This window comes from Pipra filicauda, unplaced genomic scaffold (assembly GCF_003945595.2).
Source record: "Pipra filicauda isolate LSUMZ 115617 unplaced genomic scaffold, ASM394559v2 scaffold54_size4384275_pilon, whole genome shotgun sequence".
NCBI lineage: Eukaryota > Metazoa > Chordata > Aves > Passeriformes > Pipridae > Pipra > Pipra filicauda.
The window spans coordinates 298,150-307,073 of NW_024104698.1; positions in this window are offsets into that span (position 1 = coordinate 298,150).

The following is an 8,924-nucleotide window of genomic DNA, read 5'->3' on the forward strand; positions in this document are numbered from 1 at the left end:
ACTGGTCCTCAATGCCTCTTATAGCACTGCTGTGGCCTTTCCTAAAGCCTGAGACTTACAATGCTTCAGCCTAATCTAGTGTTACTTTTTCTGAGAACTGGTAGGACAACAGCTATTAACAAGTGTTCAGTATTTGTAATGCTGTCCAAAGTGCTGTGATTAATACATAGTCCAAACACAAAGAAACTGTGCAGATGTGTGAATAACATCTATGAGCTTTCTTCAAATCATGCATTATTCTATTCTGTGCACTGTTCCATGCTGATGTAAAGTTGTCTTTTAGAATGAATTCCAGAAGGAATATGGTAATATGCCACAATCATCAATTTTGTTAGTTGGAAACCACATGAAGGGGCAATGTCAGCTGGCAAATAAACTCTGGCAGCTTCTCAGGCTTAGCCTTTATCCTGGAAACCATATGCTCCTCCAGGTTTTTATCAGCTTATATGCTTAGTTTTATCAGCTGATGTTTCAGACACTGGCTGATATAAGATTCAGGGTCTACTAATTTTCAGAGGTGTGGTAACTTGTTGGATTTTACAGAAATGTTATGGCCCCTTTCAGGTGCTGAGTCATGGCTCAGATGTACCACAAGCTAAAAAGGAAAGTTTTTCTTCTTGCTAGCCTCCATTTAACATCATGAAAAGAAAAAGTCCTATTTTTTTCTAGGAATACTAGAGAAAAGTTATGCGTGCTGAAGGAGAAAAGTCACTATTGGATGGTTGTATAAAAAATTTTTAAAGAAATTCTAAGTGCAGTCCAAACACTGCTTCATCATAAAACCTTTGGCATCCATATATTTATAAATAGGATGGCTTTGTAAAGTCATCTTACTCATGATACTAAATACTTAATCTTGATTAATATGGGTCAAATTTAAATTTAAATACTGATTTTATAAGATCAGAAATCCAACTTGCAAGATTTTTTTTCACCAGAAGATAGGTTTACCTTTCAAGTTAAACATGTTTTAGTCTTTTTTTTTCTTTTCTTTTTTTTTTTTTTTAAAGGCAGATAAACTTATCTGATCTCACTCTCTCTGAGGTTCCAGGAATCTAAAAGTTAATTTCTTGTTACAGAGATAATTGGGTTACATTGGTCCCAAATAGATTTTGGTCGACAGTTTAACAGTGAGAACAGCAGCACTGTTTTGAAATGGCCATGACAGCAAAAGTAACAAAATTCAGCTATTCCCTCACCCTGGACTATGAGGTCAGTGAAGCAGTCATTTCCAGACAGTGGGGGTGACCTTATGGGTCCCTATTAAAAAATTAAAGGAAAAGGAATGGTTAAAAGGCAAACTCTGTGAATTTCCCTAAGTCCTTTTTTACCTTAACAATATATGGAACAGTACAAAAAGTTACTAACTTTGAAGTTGAATTTCCATGACAAGGAGGAGGGAAAGTTGAGAAGAAAGTACTCAGTAGCTCTCATACCAAATCCCTCTACCCACAGTATTGCTTTTTGGCTCAACCTTAACACATTTCTATTTCAATATATAATCAAGTTAGGGAAAAAAATGTTGTTCTGGATCCCTCTCCACACCTACACATCTTCTTTCCAGAATCCCACAGTGTCAAGATTGTTCTGTCAATAGCTCGTGACTGAGTGATACATTTGCTCTTTTCAGTAAGTTTTTTCCAATTACATATGTGTAGCATACAAAAGAAACATATTGCATACACGTATAAGACACAGGGTAGAAGAAGAGGCACAAAAGTGAATAAAAGATATTATGAAATGAAGGCTTTCATGAAACTGGTTTTAGTTAGAGAAAAATGAAACTTTTAACCATAATCAATGCTTCAAGCTATTCCGGAAATAATCCCAGAGCAATGAAATGAGAATGAGGTACATGAAAGCTTCTGGGTTTGAAATAGTAACAGCTGTGTCTAGAGAACCTGGACAAGGGGGTTTCTTATTCAGATATGTCTGTTTTAAATGGTATTTTTCATTCAAGCACACATCTCTGTCCATTAAAACAAAGGAAAAAAACAGGGCTAAGAACACAGAACAAACACCATATGATCTTCGATAAACAACCTTATAACCAAACACCATGTAATTACTTCAAGAACTGAATGCCAAAAATATGTTGAGACTCCATGAAATGTACCCTTAAGGATTTGTGAAAAAAAATAGATATTCTAGGAGCTGTGCCCATTTCTCCCATTTTGTTCCACATGAAAAAATTATATTAAATCAACTGAATATCTGGAAAGAATTAAATCATCATCTCTCATTGGCAAACGTAAAGGAAAAATTCACAAGAAAGCACAGTTTTATATAATAAAAGTTCTCATGTTTCAGGGAGTAAAAGGGAAAAAACTAACTGCCAAAGGGAAAGTTTTTGTTGCCTTTGGTTATTCTTCTTCTCAGACGATATATTATGGAGTTCTTGTCTCCTCCCTTTTATTATCTTTATGCAATGATTTAAAATTCCAGACATAATGAAATGAAACCATTTTGAATGTTATTTCAGAAAGTCCTACAGGATTGTAGCAGCTGACACAGTAACAGTCACTGGCACTGTACAGTAACAACCAAAGCTGACCGGTCTCCTCAGTAGGATTCTTTTTAATGATAGAAATGTCTGACTTATTCACTGCCCTTGAATTCTATTTAAAGTGGAATAAAATCTGCCTTTGCTAATGGTGTTTCAGAGGTGTAAATGAAAGCAAGAATTTTCTCAAAAGACTAAGCTCACCACAGGCTTCAAGTGATTTACCTCAGAGATGGCTTTAGTTCAGTAATGCTGTTTTAAAAGTCATACTGCACTGCTCTTTAATTTATATTTAGTTTTGGCATATCATGCTTGTGTATTAGTTATCATTAAGCCACCATAAAATGTTCAGGATTCAATTTTTATTTAATCTACACTCTGACAGGAAAATCTGTTGATTTTCACCAGCTGAGGCTGTGTTCTTCAGAATTTACTAAGGCAAAGACAATTTATGAATACTAGAGATTACAAATGAGAGGCACACTTAAATCTCTGCATAACAGAGATAAACTGAAATGTCTGTTTTCCTTCCAGGATTGTGTGAAATAGTGGTGGTTCAGCATCTTATTTGTGGGTTTAGCTGCAACATCAGTAGCTGGGTGTCCTCTTGTATCTCAGGCCATTCTTCAGTAGCTCTTAATCTTTCCCTCATTTTTTTTCCACTCCCTGCTGACCTCCCATTGCTCATTTTCCTTAGACGAGTTTATTGATTCACACTACTTTAACCTCTGTGGTAAGCATTCCCCACTTTCCTGCTGAAGATTATATTAAAGAAACTGGAATTTTGAATGGGAAAAATGTAGCTTTCTCTTTTTCTTCTGTTATTCTCCATGATGCTACTTATGTGTTTTTCTTACTGATATTAATTTCTCACTCGCTCTTCTTTTGTACTCCTTCTTCTTCCTTCTGCGGTCTAAATTTTGTCACTATCTGCTATGCTGTTTCGTATGCCTGAAATGTTATTTCTGTGCATGGCTTTTGTCAATATTTTTATATAGCTCAGTTATTAGAATATCTTCTTTCTGGTCTCCAGTACAGAAATTCTTATTTCATCAGGCTATAGATGAACATTTCTACCAGATGATAGAAACATTCCATTTCCCCAGATGATAAAACTCAAGCTTCTGATCTTCATGTAGAACTTCATTTGGAGCAAAAATCTCCGTTACTTGTTCTCACATAATCTAATTTATGCATTTCTGTGATTTGCTGTTCATCATCATGGGACAATTGTTCTATTGCTCTTACAATTAAAAAACTTTTAAGTCCCCACCTGAATTTATACGTGGCTGACATAAGACCGTTTGCCATGGTGCCAGCAGATAATTTTTTCCCTGGTTACTTACAGTGGACCAATTTACTACCAAAAGGAATCAGCAAAATAACTGTGGGCATCTGGGCAAACAACACTATAATCACTGCATTGCTCATCAAAGGACAGAAACAAAAACAAAGCAACATTTATATAATGAAATTTAACACTGTGTTGCTTCTGCCTGGGTGGGGAATTTTTCTCTGCACCAGAGCCGTAGTTATTCCTTAAGTCTAAAGATGGATGAATCTGGATTAATCTGAGTTTCCTAACTTCAGGAAACTTGTACAAACTTAAACTTCCCCATGAATGATTCCCTCACACATTCACCAGCACAACTTTGTGTGAAAACAGGACATAAGCAATCTTGAAATGGCACCAAGACACAGTACATTTGCAGTTATGTGGAACCCTAACTAACATTTTCCTTTTCCCTTCTGTGTGTCATCCAGTCCTTGGGTATTTTCCCAACACTTGGTCAGATCAGGTGCTTAATTTTTGCTTTGTTTGTCTCTTCTGTGTGATATACAGTAGTGAAATTTCACTCAATGAATGATTTTACCTGTATTTTAGTTATGTTGAATGTGCTAGATAAAGGGGCTTTCATCAGCCTATCCTGACCCTGTTTCTGTTAGTGGCAACATAGAGATGACAGAGACTGCAGAGCAGAGACCACATGGTAATTTGAGGCAGATGGTGAGCTAAGTAAATGCTGATTGCAGTTTAATTTTAAGCAATAAGGGTCAATGACACACTGTGCAGGCAATGAAAAAACAAACAAAACCCCCTAAAAGACAATCCTAAAAATCAGAAGTTTAAAGGCCATTTGATTACACTATCTCAAGATTCTTTGAACCTACTAGGATCTCTGTACGTGTGTGTATAAATTAGAAAAACACTTTTGGAAAACATATATATTTCAAATAGAACTTAAAAACAATGTTTTAATACTTCTGTTCAACCACAAATAAACACAGAGTATTAACTTCGATATTTTTCTTGGATATTTGGATTTAAAAATATGCCTAATACATGGAATATGTGGCCTGTAGAATAGTAGAGGAATTCACATGCTGCTCATCAACCAATGATAGTTTCCTTTATTGTCATGCTAATAGGAACCTGCACTTTTGCCAAACTGCTGTCCATGTTGATATTTTCTAAAAATTTTAAAACATGTTTTCCAAATATTTCATTGATATAAGTACAGATCTGGCTGAAAACACATTTAATTCTTGTTCACAGGCACATTTTATAGGTAATAGATAAATCCACAGTCATTGTAAGAGCTAAAGCAAATTAATATTTTTCCTTAAAGCCTATGAGAAAGATCAAAGTTCTCACATTCTTTCTGCATTAGCGTCTCAAAGGACATGTTCCCAAGTCTATTCAGAAAAGAAACAGTTTAAAGCAGAAATTCAAAACAAATAAACAGAACTTTTGGCTGAAGGATTGTGTGTCTCTTATTTACAGTGTCAGAGGTCCTGGAGTCAGGCTGTGGTTAGTTCTGGCACAGACCAGCTATGTCTGTCTCACTCTGTGCAACTGGTTCACTCACTTCTGCCCCAAATTCCCTGACTACAGCACCCACTTCCCATGCTCCCCACTGAGGGCCACAGCTCCTTCTGTACCTCTCAGCTGTGTCAGTCAAAGCTTGTTGGCAGCTGTCAAAAAAGCTGGATAGAGCCCAAATTCTGTGTTGCAGTCAGAGTTGGATCATCCAACAAGACTCATACCCACACTACTTGGAAATACACCTTTGGTTTTGGTCTGGTGGGTCCCCCACCAGATGACGTAGCGCTGGTGTGGATATAGCCATTGTACTACTCAAACTGCCTGCATCCATCTGTGAAGCAGGATAGTCCTTGTTCTGTCACATGAAAAATCCTGTGAAGGCTGTCTTTTGCTAGAAGGGGAAGTAAGGAGGGCTACTAAAGCTAGCGTACCTACTAAAGCAGGTTTACCTTCTCCCTTCCCCATCTTCCCGCTCCCTCATGCCATGAGACACCTCATGGGCCACAGTGGTGAAACCGCTCCCCTCTTTTACAGCTTGACCAAAATTCTTGGTGCTATCCCACCCACTACACAGCAATGCTCTACCACAGTCTTTTTTTTTTTTGAATATCAAGTATTTCAAAGTCAGAAACTGCTATTAAAAGGAAAGAAAACTTACTATAAAATGGAGACTGTTATGGAAAAATCTGTGCTAAAAGAAAACCTAACAGCTTACTCTATAAAACCATCTATAATTAAAAAAAAAATTACCTTGTTATTAGAGTAAAGGGAAGAAAACAAATTGTGGACAGTCAGTTGTACTGGCCATAGCAATCCTGTTGAGGATCAGCAGCGACAGATCATTTGCAGCTCTATTTTGCAGTGTATGTACTTTGATTACATTAATTAAAAAAAAATCTGCTTGTCAGACATTCATATTTTGAAAACCCTACATGTAGGGTTACAATTTTAATATTTTATAAAATCCTATGAAATATATTCCAATACTTTATGCATATTTTATGCCTGGCTTTTGTAATAGGATGACTTCTATTTGAAAATAACTTTTAATATGAAAACCCCAATTTCTTTGAAAACATCTGAAAAAATAGTTGAGGGGAAAAGAGAGCTATTTTACCCTTTACAAAGAGCATTTTTCCTTTTTTTATTTTTTTTTTTCCAGGGAAAAACACTCTTATATTCAATCCTTGATTCCATAAGAGATTAAGAGAATTAATATATTTCCAGAATACTAGACCAGACCAATCTAGTTTAAGATCAGTAGAGCTTCCCTTGAGAACAGTGCTCTCAGAGCCACTACCTTGGATACTGCTAGAAGAAACAATCAAAAGGACACAATGCATATATGCCATTGAAGGATGCAACTGATATTATGAGAATACAAATGCCACCTGCGTGTCTGACACACTGATGCCTGAGCAAAGTCTGAAAATGACTGGTTTATACACTGCACTAATAATCCCCAGATTATATTCTGCAGTTTGGAGTAATTCTAATTCTTTGGATCACTGTAGGTGAGAAGTACTTGCTAGTGAGTTGTACTGTTGTAAAATTTAAGTTACTACAACTAATTAATATGCATGCATTTTGTAACAAATTCAGTGAGAGCAGAGAATGTCTTTATGTTACAACTGCAGGATTAGTGGAAGGGATTCAAACGTAAATAGTCATACTATCTTCTTTACAAACATTTTTAACATTTTGTAAACATATATAGAGGGTATAAAACACTGCAATATATGTAATACAAAGTACAAAAGCAAACCTAAGAACACACGTAAAATTTCATATTCAAAATTCATAGGATATTGGGAAAAAATTATGTTAATGAGAAAAATAACTTTAATTCATGACCTCAATTTCAAATTTGCTCAGGTTATTGAGGAAATTATGTTACATGAAATCTTTTATAGTCTCTATCCACAAATTAAGTGTAGTACAAGAGTGTTCTTTTGAATAAATGGGTATATCAACACACAACAAAAAACCTGTGCTCTAGTGAATTCCAAATCCTTGTCTTATTGAACTTTGTTTCTGGTTAATTTTTGAATCCCAAGGAACATCATTCATCTTTTAGCCATAAATATGATAACTTAGGTCTGAACTGTACTTGCTTAGCTAAGCAAAACTGCTCAGAAGTCTTCCATCTCTGGGGCCAGGAACTGCATTTTCCTGAAAGGGTCTAACACCACCAGTCCGCAGGCTGGGCTGGAACAGCAGACAATAGCTCTGTATGCTAATAAAAACCATTCTGCAATACCACATGCTTGCATACTCAGCAGTGCTATCTTATATTCAACTATGTTTAAAGAAAGAACAGAGATTTCTTTCCCTGCTCCTTCTCAAAACTGATGAAAATTATACCTTTTAAACAGTAAACTGTAAATTTGGTTTCAGAAGAATGACAGTCTGTCTAATGTGAGTGAAATGTAAGCCAAGTATGTGAGTCTGAAGCTCTGACTCTCATCTTTGGCTTCAGTGGGAATTCCTGAAACTGCCTTCATAAATGAACTGTAGTATAACCTGCATGTGTGTGCATGCATGCACCTGATAAACCAATCCACATTCGTTGTAATCCAATTAGTTATGAAAAGAGTAGTAAAAAGGTAGAAGAAACCTGACCCATTATGGTTTCTCCAGCAAAATCTTCAGAAAGTCCATATCTCTTTCACTCCTATGCATGTTTACATAGAACAAGGAAAATTTTTATTGTAGGCACCAAACTCAATTTAGGTTATATTTCAGTACTACCTGTCAGTTGTTTCCAAATCAAAATTACTAAATATCTTTAGAAAAAACATATTCTCCTGAAACTTTTTAATCAAATAAAAAGAAGTGCAAGGAATATAATTTATTATAGAGGATATTTCAAACCTGTTTTGGCAAATTTTGAGTAATAAGAGCATATAGTATATATAGTAGCAATCTGATGAGGTTTTCATCTGCTTTAAAATTTATAACATACAGAAAGTGTGAACAGTATGCACTGATGGATTTAACTTGTGGGCTGATTATACCAACAAATGTCAGAGATGTAAAATTAGAAACGTATTTAAGGAGGATATTTGCATTTTACAAAACAGTCATGACAGCAAGCCTAGCTTAAGATGATTAAAAGCAGTAAGTTTGGATCTTGCTCATAGTTTACAACAAATCTTAATAATTTCAGAAGCAGATATCGAAGATTCTAAATCACCCTTTCTGAGAGAAAACTGGGATCTATCCATTCCTGTTGCTGTAACTATAGATTTGTTATTTGATTTGGCTGTAAACGGTCTCTGTTAAAGTTAATGCTTTTTTCTTGAAAGCTACGAAATTCCAAGTAGACCAAATGCAATGGTGAACCAGAGACTATATACATATGGTATTTTTTTCTTACATTTTTTACATATGTAAGAAAACAATATTCTGGGTGCTCATTTAGAAAAGCACAATAGCCTGATAGACCAGACTGCATGAAATTATTCAGAAATTTCACTATTAGTAATCGGTATTAAGCAGATCAAGCATATGCCTGACAAATTTTAAATAGCCATGTTGTTTTTTTCTGGAAGATTTAAAAAATCCTAACCAAACAACCAAAACAACCAAAAA